Source organism: Grammomys surdaster, unplaced genomic scaffold (assembly GCF_004785775.1).
Source record: "Grammomys surdaster isolate TR1022 unplaced genomic scaffold, NIH_TR_1.0 367, whole genome shotgun sequence".
Taxonomy (NCBI): Eukaryota; Metazoa; Chordata; class Mammalia; order Rodentia; family Muridae; genus Grammomys; species Grammomys surdaster.
This window is the reverse complement of record NW_021604786.1, coordinates 4,362,121-4,383,550: the sequence shown is the minus strand read 5'-3', so window position 1 is coordinate 4,383,550 and position 21,430 is coordinate 4,362,121. Positions and strand designations below refer to the sequence as shown.

General features: G+C 41.3%; 1 protein-coding gene across 2 annotated transcripts in view; it reads left to right on the top strand.

Annotated features, from left to right (window-relative positions):
- The first annotated feature begins 340 nt into the window (after positions 1–340).
- Positions 341–21,430, top strand: part of Rhobtb1 (Rho related BTB domain containing 1) — a 123,584-nt gene continuing 102,494 nt past the window's right edge. Inside the window, exons 1-2 of one of the 2 annotated variants that reach the window (XM_028780297.1) lie at positions 341–497; positions 4,359–4,452. The gene's annotated coding sequence lies outside the window, so the exon portion shown is untranslated. Of the gene's footprint in view, positions 512–4,358; positions 4,453–21,430 lie in introns of both variants that reach the window. The other variant, XM_028780296.1, reaches the window with a different exon arrangement.

Below are 21,430 nucleotides of genomic sequence, written 5' to 3'. Positions count from 1 at the left end.
TACATGTGTCTTTAAACTGTACCCAGGAAGAAAGCACAATATGAGCATGTGACATATTGGTGACCACGAGGAGAGGAGGGAAAATGGGTATCGAGTGAGCTTGGGACAGTACCACGGTGCGTGGTCTGAACTGGAAAGCAAATGTGAGCCTGGAGTCTGGGCACCTCTGCCCAGCCCCATGACTTCTGCTATCAGTGACCTATTTGTGCCCAGTGTAAATAAGCCGAGAACTGTCCACAAAGCACTGCTGGCACCTCCCCTGCTGGTTGGCATCGCTGTGTGTGGGCAGGAACTCACAGGTTGGAGAGTGGAAGCTCTCGTGCCCGGAGACCTCTGTGGAGCAAGACGCCCGCAGCCTGTTTCCCTTCCTGCCCCTGATGCAACTTGGACATTTGATCCCTCCCAGAGAGAATCCGCAGTGGAGGTCACTGTCTCAGCACCGTGACCGGGTGGTAACTCAGATGTTAAACTGAAGCAAACCGAGGAGGCGATGGGAGGTGAGAAAATGGAGGTGAGCCCTGGTGATTACCTCTGTTTGGGATGAGAAGGAAAAAATGGGGGTTGGGGTGAGGAAGCTGGAAGATACATGGATAGGTCTGCCTTTGCTCAGTCAACGAACAAGCGGTGTGCTGTCTTATGCTTGCTAGCCCTTAGGGCCAAGAACTAGGAAGAGATCTTTCAGTTCCTTGTGGGATTTCTATCGTAAGCATCTTGGTCCATACGATATATTTATAAGATAATCTCAAATGCATTTTGTGATCTGATTTTACAAGTTCAGTACTTTCCTCATATGTGCGCTTTTAACTTGACTTCTATGTAAGAGTCAAACCAATTCGTATTTATAACAAAGAGAAAGAAGATAACATGGCTCCCCCCAAAGTATTTATTTTGTTTGGTTGTTTTTTTTTTCTTAAATCCTCTCTCCTTTTATTCTTTTTGTCTAACAAACTTGGACAGTCAGACTGTTACCACTTACAAATAAGAACATATTTTCGAAAGTAACCTGACCCATATCTTCAGAGTCCTCTGTGGCACTTTTGAAAATCATGGGATTAATATATAGTGCCCACCATGCTTAAGTAGACTGTGACCCCCATGAAGGTTAGATATGTGAATCCGTAGGGTGTCCCCAGGTGGCTTAAAAACTTCCCAAGAGCAAAGACTTTGCTGGGTTAGAACCACCCCAAACAAAACCAGGGACCATGAATATTATTCTCATAGTAAAATGGTTAGGATGCCTTTGGTTTGCAGAGAACTTACCCAAGGATTTAAGAAGATTCCAGAAGAAAAGGATAACGAACCTGGGTAGGAGGTAAAATATGAGCTTTTCTGATGGAAGAACATGATAACATAGGTCTGTAAGTCAGGAACCAACCTTTCCAGGGGGTGGTGGCAATGTGGGGAGATAGATTAGTGTCACCACAGAGGTCCTGGGTAAAGTGGTCCATGTCAATCTCAGCTCTTAGGAAGTGCTATTGGATGAGTGCTTTGGACTTAGTTCTGTGGAATTATATTGTGGGTTGGGAGGGCTGTTAGAATTTACAAGGAGAATTTTCAAGCTTAGGAAGAACATCCAGATCACATAGAAAACAGAAATAGTGGAGACTGAGAAGTAGAAGAGGGGGTGGTAGAGGGCAGATGAGCTCCAGAAATACCCTTGAATGTTAAATAGGGAACCAAACCTTTATAGGCAGAGCAGCCATGTTCAGTTTGATTCATGGGAAGTGAGGAGGTAGCATCTTGGAATGGAGAAGAAAAGTAACACAGCCTTTGATCCAGGGAGAGTGACAATTCCACTGATTTTAGATACGGAGTCCAGGAGAGGATGAAGATGAGGATCTAGCCTCAGTAAAGATATCAGTGATTCTTGATTTGAATAAAATGGCTGCCAGGCAGAGAGCCTGTCTACAGCCCCTGCCCCTGTAGGGAAGGGAAATGGAAAGAAACCAGATGATGACAGTTAAGTGAGGTTTCTGATAGACAAGACGTGAGGTTCTGTGGAAGTCAAGAGAAACATGTGGGGTTGGGGAAGAGGTCTTCCCTGGGATTATTTTTCTTGGGTTGATCATCCTGTGAGATTGTTTCCCTTGTTCTTCCTACCCCTTTGGAACAGCCCCATGAAGTGGGAACTATCTCAGATCTGGATCCCAGTTCATCTTTCCAGTTCAATGCCCTGTTTATTAATGAGCACTGACTGACCTAGAGTCCCCAGCAGACTCTCCTCAGTGCTGAGAAAGGGATTTCATAAAGGGAGTAATCTTCATGGAGCTGAGGACAGAGTTCATTTGGTAAGCATTTGGGCAAGCATGAATACTCATAAAAAGCTAGCTGTGTTGCACATGCTTGTAGCCCAGCATTGAGGATGTAGAGACAAGAAATCCCTAGGCTCACCATTTGACCAGCCAGCCAAGCCTGCTTGGTGAGCCTCAGGCCAGCGAGAGACTGTGTCTCAAAAAAACAAGATGAATGATGTCTGAGAAACCACAGCCAAAGTCATCTTTTAGTTTCCATCCCTCTCTCTCTCTCTCTCTCTCTCTCTCTCTCTCTCTCTCTCTCTCACATACACACACACACACACACAAACACACACACACACACACAGAGAGAGAGAGAGAGAGAGAGAGAGAGAGAGAGAGAGAGAGGGAGAGACCCCACTTCCTGACTGTTAGGAAGCCCAGAAAGAAGAAAGACAGGAATGATTTGCTAATTGAATATTTCTAGTATATTTGTGATGCTCCCGAGAGCCAAGCTTCAAGTTCATCTCTAGGAATAACACCATTTTCATAGAAATAATCACTGGCTCCATGGAAAAGTGCTATTTTGTGTTTTGATTTTCATACAGCCTATTTATACAGACTATTTATAAATAATCCATTTTATCTCAACATTTCTGCGCCATTGCACATGAAAAAGTCTCTAGGAATGGATTTCATGCCAGATGGATGAAATACTTGCTTTTTCTAGAGAGAGTGATAAAGTGACATTATTTCTTCTGGGGGATATTAAAACTTTATGCCTTCTTTTCCCCCAAAGTACCAAGAAATTCAAATACAAATTCTACTACTTTTAGCTACTTTGACTGTGTTGACCAGTGTGTGTGTGTGTATGTGTGTGTGTGTGTGTGTGTGTGTGTGTGTGTGTGTTGTGGGGGGAGCTGTATATGTGTGGTGTACATGTATGTGTGCATATGTGTGTATATGTGCATGTATGTGTGTATGTACTTGAGTTTGTACATGTGTGTGTATGCATTCTTGTTTATTCTCAATGTTGTTTTCTGATATTAACTCATATCTTATTAATTTGATTTTGAAAACCGCATCAAATCCTTAAGGTAAAATGTATTAGGGTACAAATATACTAAATACCTCATTGAAAAAAATGCTGAGATCAGTTGAGTCTAACAGTTTAACTTATTCTTGTTTATTCCCAGCACTACACACACACACACACACACACAGAGAGAGGGAGGGGGGGCGGGAGAGGGAGAGGGAGAGGGAGAGGGAGAAAAGAAATGAAAAAAGGACCTATCACACTGAGACAAGTATGTCCAGAGGATTCCATCCGTCCAAATAGATAAGTTATAACCAGAGAAAAGACAGTGACAACCCAAAGCCACCTGATTGGCTGCAGCTGGCCCTTGCCTTACATGATCATATTTTGCCAGCACTCAGTGTCTGCTTAGCTGGAGGGCCAGTGGCTGTAACTGGATAGACCTGAAAAAGACGCTCTTAGGTACGTGTGAAGTCTGTTTGTGCATCAGATTATTGTACAGATCACTGTAACAGGGCCTGCTTCAAGCCATCCATGAAAATTTGGAGACTTGTTTAGTTCAGTCTTAGCTCAGTGCAACAGCCCTTGTTTTAACTGGATTCTCTCTCCACTCCTCACCTCACTGGATCATCAGAACATTACTATCAAGTAGCTGAGGGCATGGGAGCAGGGATTAAACTCAGTTAGCACAGACTGGCCCAGCGTGCACAAAGCCCAGAACTGTATAAAACCAGACATGTTGCTGATGCTTGCCTATAGTCATAGCACTGGGGATATAGATGCATGGGAGCTGATATTCAAGGTCATCTTCAGCAATATAACAAGTGTTGAGTCCAGCCCAGGCTACATGATTAAAATATAATAACAAAAACCTCTCGAGGAGGGTTCACTCTGGCATCCTGTTTCCAAGAGTAGTCCCTTTCCCCTTGCTCCAGCTTTCAGTCCCTCTTGTACTAATTCTTTTGGGTATTTCCAAATGGCATGTCCTGGCTGAGCAGTTCTTGTCCTGATGAAGAATAATCACTGGTGTATGGAACTAATACTGTTTCAGCTGTTTCTCTTCTTCACTGCTTCTATGTCCTCCCTAGGTTTTACAACAAAGAGGCATCTAGAACTGCACCCTTCACCAGGCTGTCTTCAGTAATGGAAATGGAACTGAAGCTTATTTTTCCCTTTTGCATGGTAAGTACTAATTTGTGTGACTAAATTAGCATTGCACTCTACAGTATATATTTTGAAAAAATGTAGAACCGTTGCTTTGCGTAAAGATGGCACACCATATGAATAACAACCAGACTAGTCTTAAGGGTGTTTGCGTTTTCACAAAAAAAAAAAAAAAAAAGAAAGAAAAGAAGAACACTCCATTTTTAAACATTACATCATGGGTTTTATAAATCGTAGTTGAACATGTTTCCTCTGATCTAGAATTTGAGTCATCTTGACCTACATAGGAGTTGGGATCATGAAAATAACATGAGTCTTCCCTGCATATTTTATACACAAGTAGAGTTTTGTTCACAAAACTGACATGTGGTCCCTGAAACATCGTGGCCACGTACAAGGAAGATTTAGAAATGGACAGATTGCTGTTCAGTAGTGCTCATGTTCTTCCCAGATGCCCTGCTTAGAGTATCTACCCTTCTTGGCCCCAGTACCAGCTGTCATCAACTCAAAAATGCATGATCATTCTGCAGGTAGCTAGGCCAAAGGTCAGTGTGAATAGGAGAAAAGGGCCAATGTTGGTGGATTTTTTTTTTCTTCTCCCAAGACTGACTGTGCCTTGCCTACCCACAAACTCCTGTGTTAATTTCAGTCCACAATGTGTTTTATTTTTATTTCTATATTTAATGTTCTGATGCATATTTTACAGAAATGCCTTCTGTGTGTAGCTATGAATAATGTAAGCATTTCATTTATTCTGGGCTTGGGAAGTACACATACCTGAATGTATGTGAGGTCTGAATTACAGATAACTCTTAGACAAATGTGGCTTTTATTACCTCTAACTACACAAGAGTAACTTCAACAAAACATTACAAAGTAGAAGTCCTTAAGGGAACCCTTAATAATAAACCATGCATATTTTGGTATTAGCATATAGATTGGATGTATGGAAGAGCCTGGAAAGGACCAAGGTTCCTTGAAAAAAAAATGGTTTATTCTGTGTCTAAAAATTGTACATAAGGCTGAAATGACATGTTTAAAGCACCATATCTTATCTGCCCATAAATACAGCATTTGCAAAGCAAAAGTAAACATAAGCCCAGCCTGTGGACAAATTATTGAAAGGTTTTAAATGTGCCGGGCCATAGTCACTATATGTCACCATGTGTTCATACATAACATAAAGTGTAGGTAGGTGAGTGTGTGCCCCTACATCTCTGACTGGGGGGAGGGAGCACTTGGGCTAATGAATCAGGATCCTATTTACACCATTAATCCCCTAAGCAGTTGCTTATTTAAAGAAGTTCTTTGGGGTTTCCATTAATTAAATCCATTTGCAGTGTATGCGGGCATTTGAACTTTTCCAGTCCTGGTTTTCATAAGCCAAATTCAAATAGGTTCGTGTCATAATGCCTCTCATTAAGGCATTGGCCTTTGCTTTTTAAAGGAGTTTCAGCACAGCTATGTACATAAAAACAGCTAGGCCAAACGTCCCTATTTAGAAAAGTCAACCTGTTAAACGTTACCGTGTGAAATGTTCTCTTCATGACGGTAAGTATACTTATGCTGAACACGTGTCTTATTTCTAATGTTTCAGTAAGTTCCTTTTATTCTGGGTTTTTTTTTCCCCCTGCTTTGACTTTGCAAGCCTATTTTTAACTGTCACTGTCCCTTTAGGATTTATAGGCAAGCTTTTCAGGGTACATGTATTCGAAATAGAGTTTGATGAATTCTTTGTGAATTTCACACATGCTTAAAATGTATTTCAATCATATTCAACCTCCCCTTCCCATAACAACCCTCCACCCCCATTTCCCAACTTCATGCACTTTTTTTTCTTTTATAGATTAAGAGGTAGAGGAAAGAGACCAGGAGAGGAAGAGAGGGAGAGAGGGAGAGACACAGAGGCATAGCAAATGGGGACTTCAGATTAAAAAAAAAAGTACAAGAATGGGTATATTTAGACCCTAATCTCAACTTCAACCTTCTTTTAAAACAAACAAAAGATAACCCACTGACTAACTTGTACTGTCCATATATTCCTGGGCATGGAGCCATCCACTGGAGTGTGGTTGGCCTACTCGGGGCCACACCCTTAAAGAAAACTGACTCTCCCTCCCCCCAGAAGCCATCAACTCTCTCCATCAGGGATGGGCCCTCGTGAGGTCTTCTCAGCCCCTTGCAGACTGGCTTGATGATGTCCAAGTAGCCACAGCTGCTGTGAGCTCACGGATTGTAGCTTTCCTGTGGTAATGAGACCTGTGGTAATGAGGCCATAGCACAACTGACTCCATGAAAGAAGTACAATTCAGGCCATAAAACTCAGCAAGTAGATGGCACCACCTGCCAAAATGAAAACAAAGACCTAATCCATCAAAGTCCATAATTCTGAAAAAGTCTCTAAATGTACTAACTTTGTTTTTGTGGCTTCTGTAGTTCTGCTTCTTGTTAACTGAACTATGTCAACCCAGAACATGGTTTTGTGCTTAAAAGCTCACCCTGAGAAAGCCCCAGTACCACATTGGGAACCTGAACCCCCAGGGTGGTCTCCCGGCTCATAAAGACTTTCTATTGGCTTAAACTCATGTCTTAGCAGTCTCCTCTGGGGACCACAGTACTAGCGTGTCCAGAAGACCTGTCTATTCTCTGTTCCTCCCTGCCCTTTGACTCTTACAACCTTTCCACCCGATCTCCCTTCACAATTCATAAAAAGGTGCGTTTAGAAGATTGATCTTGTCTACCCAATTGGGAGATCACAAAAAAAAAAAAAATATGGAGCCAAATTCGAACGTTTAAAACGTGCGCAATCCACAAAGTCAGGGGTGTTTTAAAAGGTAGAGTTTCAAGAGAGTGTTCGAATACTCAACTGAGAAGTTGAGAAATAAGTTCCACAATCAGTTGACTGCAGAAATGGTTCCGTCCACCCTTACGCCGAAGCTTGAAAAATACATTAAAGAGACAAGGTCTTTTTAACCTTGAGGTAGAGACGGCAAGTTGCTCAGGGGAGTATGAGAGGCTAGAAATGAGCACTAATAGGAAAACAGCTTTGAATCCCACGGGAAACCATGCCTAATAAAGCTATCTCTAAGCAGTTATTGGGTGCTTGTCTAGTTCAGTGTGTTCCTAGGCTTACTACAAGATACCTAGATGTATTCCTCTTTGCGAGGAAGATATATGAAACAGAATGTGGACATATTTGGGTTCAAATTCCAACCCAGGAGTCTATACAAATCAAAAGGGATGTATAAGCAATACTTATCTTTTTTTCCTGTTGCTATAAAACAATATCCTGAGAAAAACGGGTTAAGAAAGGAAGGCTTTATTTTGGCTGATAGTCCAAGTTACAGCCCATTGTGGTGGGCTACTCAAGAGAGTGCAGCTGGCCACATGGCATCCAGAAGCAGGAAGCAGAGCAGGAAAGATGTGAGCTAGTCCTCAGCACGCTGTCTCTGCACTCCGTAGATCAAGGTTTCTGCCCAGGGAATGGTTCTGTTCACAGTAACGATAGGTTTTTCCCACATAAATTAATGTAATCAAGGTAACCTCCCACAGGCATGCCTACAGGCCTTTCCCCAACTCATTTTAGGTCCTGTCGAGTTGACAGTTAACACTAGCCATCACACAAGCTAAATGGAAAAATAAAGAAGAAAACAAAAGAAGGTAGAAAGAAACGGTACCCTAAAATGAAGACAAGTGTTACAGTAACTTTGCTCTGGTTGGTCCTAAAGGACAGGCATCGACTGTTAGCATCTTAACACAGGATTATACTGAAAGTCTGAAAAGGAAAGAAAATTTGATATCCTGAAAAACTCACGTTATTGTGAAAGAAAATCAGTTTTATTCAATTTACTTTCCTTTGTTTAAGCAATAACCTATGTAAAACTTAATAGCAATGGTTTCCTAGAAAGATACACAAGTCTCTCTCTTGCTGAAATCACCCTAAGGAAGCATTTTCTCTCACTCAGAGAAAGCACTTGTGCTACCATTTGTATAAATTTTTAATACTGAATAAAATATTAGTGTTTAGCTTAATATTGATTCTAAGCGTAATATCCCTGTATAATGGCACACTAATTGGTTAGAATTAAATCAGACAGATTCAAGAACCCTGAGACTATACCAAGTAACACTTGTAATTTTTTTTCATTAGTTTCCAGAATTCCAATTAAAATGGAATTAATCTGTTGAATAAAAGATCATGGGGACAGTACACGCTCTGTGTGGTGTGTCATGTAAGGCCACTTCTTGGCACTCCTCCATCTTCGCTGTGGAAAACAGGAGGGGACTAAGGGAGGGAGAGGGAAAAGGAGCAATGAAATTAATATGTGAATTTCATGCACAGAGTAAGATACCCTTAAATGGAGGAAGTCCAAATACATTGAGCAATCCATACACATCGAGGTCGTATACCCACAGGGAGACAGTATACAGGCATGGAAGCAGCCTACTGAATTAAGGTGGCCTACTGCATTGGGGTTGTCTACATGCATTGAGGCAGTGTGCATGCACTGAGGTGGTCTGCTGCATTGAGGTTGTCTGTATGCATTGAGGCAAGATACGTACTTTGAGGTAGTCTACATTCATTGAGGCAGTCTCCATATGCACAAATGCAATATGCCTGCATTAAGGTGATCTACTATATTGAAGCAATCCTAGTGCACTGCAGTAGTCTTCTGCATTGAAATCATCTGCATGGCTTTAAGTTGGTCTACAGCCATTGAGCTCATTGGCTTACCATAATGGTATCTTAGACATCTTCCTTAGACTTCTGAGAGCCAGTATTCCCTTCAGTAATGTTAGGCCAATAGCAGCACCTCCTAAAGACCCTGAGGAAGCAAAACAGTTCTCATTGAGTGGGTGTCTATGGACCCCAGCAATACTTCATAAGGATTGAAATCTTGGCTGTGACCATTAGAGAGTACACAGCTGGTAGCTAGTGAGTACAAGCCTCAGGTGCTGCTGAATATCCTTAGACACTGTCTTAACTAGGGTTTACCCCTGTGAACAGACACCATGACCAAAGCAACTCTTATAAGGACAACATTTAATTGGGGCTGGCTTACAGGTTCAGAGGTTCAATCCATTATCATCAAGGTGGGAACATGGCAGCATCCAGGCAGGCATTGTGCAAGAGGAACTGAGAGCTCTACATCTTCATCTGAAGACCTCTAGAAGAGTGGCTTCCAGGCAGTTCGGACAAGGGTCTTAAAGCCCACGCCCACAGTGACACACCTATGTCAACAAGGCCATACCTTGTAATAGTGTCACTCCCTGGCCCAAGTATGGTGATGGCACAAACCATCACAGACACTCAAGACTGGTCCCCACAACAAACCCTCCTCAGTACAAGAGGTCAAGGTAACAAGGCTGAGAAAGGCTTAATGAAAGACATGCATGGAATAAGCATGGTGCCGGACATGATTATTCATCATAAAAATACCGGGACAGGCTGATGCACTTGTTATATGACGAAGCTGAGAAGGAAGAGACTCATATATGTGACATTAGCCCTGAACGCTACAAACAAGGTAGCCAGCCCTCTCAGGGACATCATGCTGACCAGTCAAGCACCTGCTTGGGGTGACCTGGTTTTAGGTGCTGACCTACTTAATGCTTAACCATTCTAGAAGGTCTAAGATAGATGGTATCAAAGTTCACCATCTGTCAGATGATGTCTGTGTTCTCAGAAGCCAGGAAGAAATAGGAAAAGACAGAGCAATCCTTCGTGGTACATTTTAACTGCTGCTACTAATGGGAGCCTTCTAGTGGTCTTGCCTTTGTTTTAGGAGACAGACTTGGGTCTGGACAAATAAAGCTCAGTAGTGTTAGTTACCTTCTGCCCAGTGCAAGATCTCATTAACTAGTTGCATGAGACATGACTGTGACAATCTCAAAACAAGTTGAATAAAACCACACACACACACACACATGCACATACACACATTTGACTTAATATTAAGCTGTTTTAAGTAGAGAAGATTCTTTCTTAACACAAGAATTCAGGGTCAAAAAACCTGAGCTTTTCAAGATTGGAACCATCAAGCTCTGGTGCCCCATCCAGCAGGGCACAGTGAGCAGGGTCCTGGGGGGATCACCTGGAAGAGAGAATGGAGAAACAGGAGAACGCAAAGAAAGACAGCTTGTCTATAGGCTGATCAAATCGCCATTTTTATTTTTTCACACAGGGTTTATATACACAAAAAGGCAGGATGTGGGGAAGGGAATGACACAGGAGCATAGGTGTTCAGGGGGAGTACAGACATCTTCCAGAACAGGGCATCGGCTGGGTGAAGGTTCAGGGAACAGGTCATTATGACTCTATCTATGATTCACTTGTCTTTATCTAAGTTGGTACTATCCACGAAGGCTACCTATCCACAAGGTCTATGACTATTAGTTCTTATTCAGGCTGGTAAATTTCCATCAAAGCTGCCTGTTTACAATATCTTTTAACTATCTGTTTCAGTGTTTTTCCACAGAGACCGAGACATTGTGTTAGCAGGCTGACTTAGGCCTATGCTGATTTCAGGCCTTCAGTGTATAAGCAAGGCTGTCCCTGACACTCTAGGACTTTGAATAATTTACTTTTCTGAGCTGTTTTCTTGCCCATTTAACGAGTATATCATTACCTCACAGGAGTGTTGGAAGAATTAAATGAGACATAAAGCATTTGGCAGATGTTAAGCAATTAATAAAAGATAATGGTCTTTGGTTCCATTTTTTTTTCTTTGACTCAAAAGCAATTCTGGGTGTCTTGCATTGGTATGGTGGCTATGATGACCTTCAGTTGTCATTGTAAAGCACTTCTGTGATGCTTAGAGACACATCTTATGGAAATAAGATCAAACAACATCCTTTCACTCAGTGTTCAGTCCCAGCACTTGGAAGACAGGCGGGCTGATCTCTGTGAGTTCAAGACCAGCAGGGTCTACATAGTGAGTTCCAGGACAGCCAAAGCTACATAGTGAGACCCTGTCTTGAAAACAAACCAAAACCCTTGACTCATTTCACTTAAGTTGACTTTAAAAGGAAAAGCCAGTCATACCAGCACACACCCAAATGTCACTACTCAAGAGGCTGAGGAAGGAGAAGTTTGAAACCAGTCTGGAAATTTAGGGAGACATTGCCTGTCTCTAATTTTTTTTTAAGGGAGGTGGTAAGAGAAGAAGAGGAGGAAGGAAACAGATATTAAACATCTAATTTCCCAGTGAGAATTTTTCTAAGAAAAAAAAAAAGGTGAATTTCCAAAATTAAAGAAAAATGATGTGCCTCTCTTTATGGCATATCTAATATAGCTAATAATCCCTTTCGTAATTAGCCATGTAATTATAACTCAACAGAAAATTTCCCTGATGAACATAGTAACCTACTTTGGAGAGGGTAGCGGCACCCAGTAGCCACTCATACTTACAACGCTGACATTTTCTCAGCCCTGATTTATTCTTAACCTGAAAATCCTCAGGAGAGAGAAGATGCAAGCTCTACATAATCTAATCGTTCCAAGGACTGGGTATGGGCTAAATTCACCTGTCCGATTTCCTTTATTCCTTGGAGAATATTCACTCCTTTCACATTCCTGCCACAAATGTGTTTTAAGTTTGAGAATGAAGACAAGTATAAGCCAAACTCCATCTCTCTTGGCCCAAGAGCAAGGATCCTTCATATGTCCCTCATTTCTAGCTCCCCCCACAAAAAAAAAAACAAAGACACTTATTACCACCACATACTACACAAGATTGTAGAAAGGATAGATAGATAGATAGATAGATAGATAGATAGATAGATAGATAGATAGATGGGTGGGTGGACTGGTAGGTAGGTAGGTAGGTAGGTAGGTAGGTAGGTAGGTAGGTAGGTTAGTAGGCAGATAGATAGATAGATAGATAGATAGATAGATAGATAGATAGATAGATAGATAGATAGGCAGGCAGGCAACAATAGGTATTTGAAATGAATGGTGCTTTGTTTTTATTTCTTTGGTTAGTTATTGTTTGGTATTTTGTTTGTTGTTCTTTTGAGGCAGTCTCCTGCAGCCTAGGCTGACCTCAAACTCATTCTGTAGTTGGAATTACCTTGAACTTGTCATTTTCTTGCCTCCATGTCCCCGATGTGTCACCACACCCAGTTTTATGTGGTACTGATGACTGAACCCAAGGCTTCTAGAATACTACACAAGCATTCTCCCAACAGAGGCCGCCTCTCCAGCCCAAGAGCATTTTTATGTTGTTGGTTGGTTGATTTGGCTTGTTTTTGTTCTGTTTTACTTCTGCTTTAAGAGCACAAGTTTTATCCTTACTTAAAAATGCATTCAAACTTAATAGTTGGCACTATGGCAAAGCGTTGATACTTTACTGAATTCTCACGGCGGTGTGGCCAGTTCTGCACACTCTCATATCATTGTGATATTTGGATGCATTTGTACTTCACTGGAAACTCTTATCTGCCATCTACTTCTGGGTCAGATCCATCCAAATGTGGGCAGACATAATATGCATGTTGATTCATTTAACTGGATGTGTTTGTCCCCCATCTTTCTCACAGCAATAATGGATGCTCAGTATCTTGCTCTTTTCTCCAGATCTTCCAACAGTTCTTTGCATCACACACAGTCAAGGGTTCTGGCCTACTAGACCTCATTTTCTTTTGTCTCTCTCCTCCCCGACTCTAGTCCATTCCAGATACTCTGGATCTTTTGAGTTCTGCCTGCCTCAGGACCTTTGCACATTCATTTACTGTTCTCCAGTATGACTTCATCTCACAGCCTTGGTGCTAGCTGTTCTCAGCTTCTCGTCTCTGTTTAAATGTTGTCTTCCCAATAAGACCTTTGTTGTCTGCTGCCTTTACACCCACTCACTCTCCCTGTGCTTTTTCCCATCTGTTTTACTCCTTTCCATGGTATATGTCTCCCTGTGGTAAATTTTCATATTTAATTCCACTTTCCTTTTTAGCACATGAACTATAGGAAAATAGAGATTGCTATTGGTGTTACCTGCTGGTATCCCAAGCCCTGCACTCATGGACAGATATCGGTTATATTGGCTTATACCTTTATTAATCCCTTTTCTCTACCCTCAAAGCTTTATTTTGCCTTCTATCCGTTGTTTGGTTCTGGTATTCTACCTTTATCAGAGTTCCATTATGCTAAGACCAAAGTTGCCTAAGTAACGCTAAGGAGAAAGAGTACTTTGAGAAAGACTTGATCTCAAATTGTACTACAGAACCATAGTGACAGAGGCAGCATAACCCTGGTATGAAAACGGACACTTTATCAGTTCCACCAGGAAATTTTTGCTCCCTGGTAGATTTAGCAAATAGATGACATTTCATTTTGCTTGCTTTGGCCCCTACTGAGTTTAATAGGAAAAGTCTATATTTCAGTCTTTCCCCTCTCCTTGGTATTTTTGCTATTAGACAAGAACACGGTTAGCACCTAAATGGTACAAACTAGATTCCCGATGAGCATACTCTTGGGCGAATCATGATAGGGAAGGAGGATTGGAAACACCAAGCCTACTGAAATTTCCCTTGAAGCTCAGAACCTTTTCCTCCACACATAAAACAAATATTGGTCACTTAATCCTGATCCAAGAGAAAAAAAAATAAAAAAAAAAATCTACCTTCCCACAACTGGAAATAACCAAGGGTTACTCACTGTTTATTCTTAATGATAACACGGGATACTCTGGGAAGATTAGCAGTGTCTGAGACATCTCTGACCAGCCGTTTCTCATGTCTCAGTAGAAGAGGAAGAATCTCTGTATCTATGCCCTCCATTAAAGGACAGGAGTAGAGAAACATTCCATGCTTTATCATTTCGCAAAGGGACCTTGAAAATGTTAAAGTTGTGCTGGGCAGATTCCAGGTTTGCTAAAGTCAGTCTTCTAAATAATAAACCTCCCTTTGGAAGCGAAGGATTCCGGTCTGTGCTGCTTAGTTCTCTCGTGTGCCCCCCGAGTGGCTGGCGTTTCCAGGCATAAGAAAAAAAGTGCGGATTTTATCAGGAAAACCCAAAACACTGTGAGCAGCTCCAGAGCTATGGGACCTGGATTTGTCTCCCTGCTGCTGACCCTGCCTCTTGGGTTTGCACTTCGGGTCTGTTTAATGTAAATATGCAGAAACCATCACCTTCAATTTTTATATTACCTACATCTTCAATGTACAATAAAGCAAAACCCAGAGCGTGATAATACATCTTCTACCTAATTAAAGGAAACCTCGACCCCCTATCCCTTTGCAATAGTGTGCCCCCATTAATGAGAGATCTTATACCCTTTGCAAAAAGGCCTCTTGGAAATGTCCCTAGGGATATGAACAGCTAAGAACTTTGTCTCAAAAATGGAGGAGCGAGCCAGGAAAATGTTTTAACCTAGCCAATAGCTCCCGTGAAGCTCTGAAGGTTTCTGAAGACACCATTAAAAATTAAATAAAAAGCCTCGGCTTGGATTTGTGCATGCTTCAATAGGCAAAAAAGTTATATTTAATGCAGAGGATGTTGAATCTGAATTAGTACAAATATTATTAATTTAATGTTCATACTGCATTTTATGGTTTATAAACTGGTTTGCCATAATTTTATACATTTTCCTCACAGTGGCACTGTAAAATATATCAGCGTTTTATTTTTTCCGCTTGATGGATGAGGCGAGCCTTAATAAGTGATTAATTTCTTTCCTGTGCATATTGGTTAACTGGTAAATGATTAATTTATGTCTACATGAACTTCATCACTCAGAGTATTTATTTAAGTGTGAGTTGGTATTTATTTTGCCTGCAAAGCATTACAGTATCCAATTATATATGCATGTTTTAAAGGCAGTAAAGCAGCCACCAAAGGCTAATGCAACATTAAGTCAGATTTTAAATCCATAGTAAATTCCAAGTTAAGGTATTTAAATCAGCTGCCCCTTTTTCCTTCCCACTCATGCGGGTGAGAAATGGCCCCTCTGTAAAATGGCAATGGGGCACCCGGGCAGTCACCAAGGAAAGACGTATTGAGATTTTTTCAGAGTTCAGAATATTAAGACCCAAAACACTGGCCCATCGCTTTCAATGAGGACAGAAAAATAATCAAGTTAGTTCTCGTATATCTGCCCTCTGAACTGTTTCGTGACCGACTATGGAGCTCTTGATTTGTCTCTCTTCCTTCTTCCTTTAGTGGTCTTTGTCAACTTTGCACCCATAAAGTAACTGTTTCTGCGGTCATTGTTTCTTTTCCTATTGTTGTGCTGAAATCCTCTGGACAAAAGCATCTTGAGGAAGGGCTTATTTTGGTTCACAGTATAAAAATCCCACCACCGCTGGGGAGTCAAGTCTGCCTGCTGCGTGAAGCAGCTGGTCACATTTCATCCACTATCGGGAAGGAAAGTGGGGTGATGAATGCGTGTTTCTGCCTTCTCAGTTCACGCTCTCTAACAGTCCTGGATGCTAGGCAAGAAATGGTGCCATCATAGACGGGTCTTCCCATAACAACACAACCATCACCCACAGGCATCCCAGAGTCCTGCCTCCCAGTGGATTCTAGATTCTGTCGAGTTGACGATTAATGACGTCACAGCCTGCTTGTGTAGAGAAGAAGCCCGGGTAAAACCGCAAGCAAGGATGTGCGGAGATCCGCTTTAAAAGATCTGCAAGTTCTTTTGCTTCCTCCTCAGCATCATCCAGGGCTGTGAGTTAAAATCTTTCCCAGTGTGGAAGGTGCCTAGACTCTAAGATTTCCAAAATGCTTCCTCGCTCAGCTCTGATTCAGCTGTGGTCCCGCATCACGCTGTTTCTGAACCCCCTCTCCTGACACTTTCACCATGAAGCTCCTCTCACTATACCCTCCTTATCATGATGCCCCAGAAATGATGTCACTACCATGATGGCCCTTACCACATTGCCGCTACCTGGATACCTCTGTCATAACTCTCCCATCCTGCTGAAAATTCAGTCCAACAATTTAGAATGGAGAAACAGCAGAAAATTAATTTTATTGAGATTTTTTATTAATTTATTTATCTTCATGTAATAATGTGCTACATGTAATTCTCCTTTATCTATAGACCTCAGGACTCTTTGAACCAATCAAACTAAGATTTAAAAAAAAAAAATTCATTGCAAAGACTCCCTGTCCTGATGTCACCTGCAAAAAAACAAAAAAAAATCTGAAAAGTCTAAATATTGACAGGCAGTGAGTTGTCAAAGGCATCTGATGGAAACACACTGTGTGGGCAGAATACTTCAGCTCTTCCAAGACACAGGAATTCTCTTTCAAGTTTAAAATATACTTTTGGAATCATTAAGTACTTCAAATCCAGGAAGTGTTCTGAGGCAATTTTAATGAAAATAGTTTCCTTTTTAAAAATGTTTCTGTACATATGGAAATGTGAACTCCATCGCCTTGGGTGCGCCAATGTGATGGCCTCCTACCACGTGTTTAAGTTTATGTGCTTTGCTATGGAGCCTTTCAATCATAGTATAGACAAAAATTTTAACGACTCTGTAAACAAGAGACATTAATAGAAAGAAATGTCACTGAAATCGTCTCTATAGGCTTTTGCTCAAGGATTAAATATAGCACCAACAAAAGAGGTCCAGAGCACAGCTTCCTAACTCAGAATTAACCGACCCGGTTTCCTGGCTTATTTTTATATAATAATGACTACACACATACAGATATATATGTATGGAAAGAGAATATAGATACTCCAGCCATCTTACTCGCTGTCGGTAAAACAGAAAAAAAAAATGTGCGTGCAATAAAAATAAATGTTCCAAATATAAAAAGGATAGAAATCCCATCTTTTTTAAACCCCTTTCATCTGGTTTAGATGGCTGATGAGACACTGTCCCGGCTCTCCAGATTGCCCAGATACCCAAAGATCTCCCAGCATTCCTTGTGACCCACAAGCCAAGAATTATTGACAGTTCTTGCTATCCTCCTGTACATTTATTTGACATGTATTACAGCTTCCAAATTGGACATGTCATTTTCCCCTTGGGAAGCCCATGTCCTTATCTAGTTTTACAAGAGAAATGTGAGTTAATACCACTTTCTAGTACACAGTGAGCTGAGTGTGTAGAGAACCAGATGAGAGTTCTTCCATGTTTTTCTTTTCCATCGTCTTGTCTCATAACATGAGACACAAGTAGGCATGGACCCGCTTTCTCAGGGAGTGTGCCTGGGCCACAGATTCTCAATCTTGTAGTACAAGAACCCATCCTTATGGCCTTTTCCAGTTCAGTGCCGTCTCTGGATATAATTTAGTTAGCTTTTGCCAAAAGGAACTATTTTAAAGACTTTCTTCTAATTTATCTATTTTTAAGTTTCCATAAAAGTATGTGCTATATTTGGGTCATGTTAGCACTCCTTTTTCCTTATCTTCTCGGCCCTCTTTGTTTCTGAGCTGTGTTTGTCTGTAGATCATGTCAAATACATACATGTGATTTTAGGTGTCTATGTAAATTCTGAGAACCGCCAATGAGAGAATACCGTGACTCGCATCTTTCTAAAACAGACTTAGTTCGCCTAATATTCTTATGCGGAAATGTTGAAAACTCACGACAATCACAAATGAAAACCCCGTACTCTTCTTTGAGGGTGAGCTAAGATCCAATCAGATTACCTTGCTTTATGGGAACAGTACCTGGAAAATGTACCAACTCTCGTATGGCGGCCAGGTATCAAGTGGAACGTTCACACAACCATTACCTGGAGTTTCCCTTTCAAGTTAACATGTCAGGGTTTCATCAACGTGCAGCTTAAAAATTCTAGTGACTGAACATTTCTACGCATCAGAAGTTGGTTTATTCCTTAGTGGAGGGTGGAGATTCAAAACGGTAGGGTAAGGATAGCATCTTAATGTAGAGAGAAGACCAAGAAAGGGCAATGTCGGGTGATGAGGAAGGATGGAAAACAGGCAAAAAGACAGGGGTGAAAGAGGGAAAGAGTCCAGGCTAGGGAGGGCTGCTAGGGGGAGGGGGAGGGGCGGGGGCAATCAGGAGTAGCCGAGCTTCAGAGATGAAGAAGCACAGAATGCAATTGGTTCAAGCATGTTGTAATTATACCTAATATGTTCTATGCTGATTTAAAAAAAATAAGAACATTTTAGAAAATCTACTGTATCTTCACGGCAGTTGAAAGAGCAAAATCCCAACCTAATACAAGAATCCTTCCCTGTGGGGAAGGGCAGGGAGGGAAAGAGGGAAGGAGGGAGGGGAGGGAGGGAGAAAGAGAACTGCATTAACCTCTCGAACCTCTCGTGACTCTAAAACACTGGCTGTCTCTGATAGGTTATTTCTCTATCGGCAAAATGAGCCAATTCAAAACAGATTAGATTATATCAAAGGCAGGTTTATTGGGAAACTGCTTTCTGGGGTGTTCACTGGCCCCAGGAGAACTGAATTGAGAAGGAATCCTTTGCCTAATAGACAGTAAATATCCTAGGGACTGTTTCTTTAAAAAAAAAATTAAATCTCATGCCCAGAAGAATGAATATATATATATATATAAATAACATTACTATTGTATAATATATAATATATTAATATTATATTATTAATAATATTACTATATAATATATTAATAATATAGAAAATATATTAATATATAATAAATGTTTGCTTATATATTATCAAGACATGGTTCAGATAGTTGAATATTTGCATACCATGCGTGAAGACTTGAGTTTGATTGCCAATACCATATAAACGGGATGTTTTTGGCTCTTACCTTTAATCCTAACACTTGGGAGGTAGAAATAGGAGGACCAGACATTCAAGGTCCCAGCCTGGCCTACATGAGACCCTATAAAATAAATAGATAGATAGATAGATAGATAGATAGATAGATAGATAGATAACCATATAAACCACTGATATTCCTTATTTTGGAAAAAAAATAGAAGAAACATGGTTATTTTATCAGTTTGCCATTAACTTCCATATCTACTCTCAGCTCCTTACGTGGCAAGGGTATATAATTAATTATGAGCCCAAGTCCAGTTGTTACCCTTTGTCAGTTGAATGTTAGTTCTACTAGTTCCCAGGTTTATGTGCATTGCCTGTAGCTAATTTAGTAGAAGTCTTAGACCTGCCTAACAGTAACTGGTGGCGGGTAACTGAGGGTACCCGGATGAGAGGTACACGGAGGTACCAGGAGCTCCTCCGTGAAGCATTGTGGGTTCTGATAGTGCGTCGGGACGCTGGGAATGTTGTATTTCACGTCATGAGTAAAAAAGCGTTCTGGAGATTACATCTCTATTTCGAGAACAAGCATTAAATGCACTGCGTTTGGCCACATTTGTTTGGTTCAATAGGCTCATCCTTGATCCTTCTAGTAAATTGTTTTGCCTAGACTGGTCCAAAAGTTTAAGAAAATATCCCAGAGGTAGAAGCTTTACCCAGATACATCGTCACCGCTGGCACCTGCCTCACTTTGAAGACACGCTTACTGGCTTACAGCTCACCGTTCCCATATGTCCCGTGGCTTCTCCTGTGGAAGTCACACAACACTAACTTAACCTGTTTCTCATCTTTATTGTGCGTGGCTTAAAGCCTGAGCTTGTCGGGTCCTCCTGGGCTTCCAGTTTCTTAGCATGCAGTGTCTCTGTAGCATCTGGGTCTCTGGCACCAGATTTTTGAGTCTCCTTCACTTGACCATAAAGCCCAAGATGGTGAGGCATAGGGTTCCAGCTCAGCAGCAGACTGCCTTCTTCAGATACAAAAGGCCCTGGGATTGGGCCCTGATGGGGCCTGATTAATAATTTAAGCTCCAAACAACATTCCTAATATCCCTGCAGGTATAAAGTATTCATTCAAAACAAAAGCAAAGGGCTGCTTTGGAGAAGCCGCCATACAGAAGTGAAGGGGAGAGATGTTTTTTTTTCTCTCTTGGGTGTTATTCTGGAAAGAGACAGGAAGATGAGCTAAGGGACCTCGCAATGACCTGGAAGCTGTGATTTTGTAGCTCTCAGCTCCTAGTAGCTCATTCTCATGAAATTCTAACGCCTAATCTGCTCTAAGCAATTAAAGAAAGCCACTATAGCATCCATGGGAAACCATTGGAAAAAAATTACCAGTCCTACTGTATAACGGTCCTCAATCTATCTTCGAATCTTGCCTTCATCGATAGTTTGGAAATATTTACTCCTGTAGGCATGGTTAAAGGATTCATGAGCTATGTCAAAAAAAAAAAAAAAAAACACCAACAACCCAACAACAACGACCATACAAGGACGCTTGCTTTCTACACTCCAATGGTTTCTATTTCAACACGATCTCTGCTAACATCAGTGTCTCTCCAACTTCCAAATGAGGCTACCTTCTGAGCAGGTTGTAACAGAGCAGGAATACATACACACACTCACACACATGCACACACACTCGCGCACACTCACACGCATACACACACTGGTGCGCACACACTTGTGCACATACTCACATGCACACACACAATATACACATATACACACATTCGTACACACACATGCACACAGATTCACTCAAACACACATACACAAACTCACTCAAACACACACACACAGACTCACACACACACACACATGCACACACACACATGCACACACATACATACACACTTGTACATGCTCACACACATGTACACACTCACACACAGTTGCACACACACACATACACAAACACTCACACAGACTCACTCAAACACACACACACACACACACAACTTACCCTGACCATTACATGTGTTATGTTTACTGAATCATCATAACAATGCTTTGAAGGGTTACCAAAATAAAATTAATGGATTAGACATACATTCCGGGACCTTTGTTTTCTGACGACGACTTTGACTATTCACCAGCATTTTACAAGCATTGTTGAATATTCAGTTTGTTATTTTCTGTTGTCTGGCCCAACTGTAGTTTGGATGCTAGGGAAGGAACACAGTAAGCCACGGCATTAACCTCGAGTTGTAAAAGCCCCATTTGTATCGTGAGACACATACAAATATAAAGCAAGCAGAAAAAAAAAAAAAAAA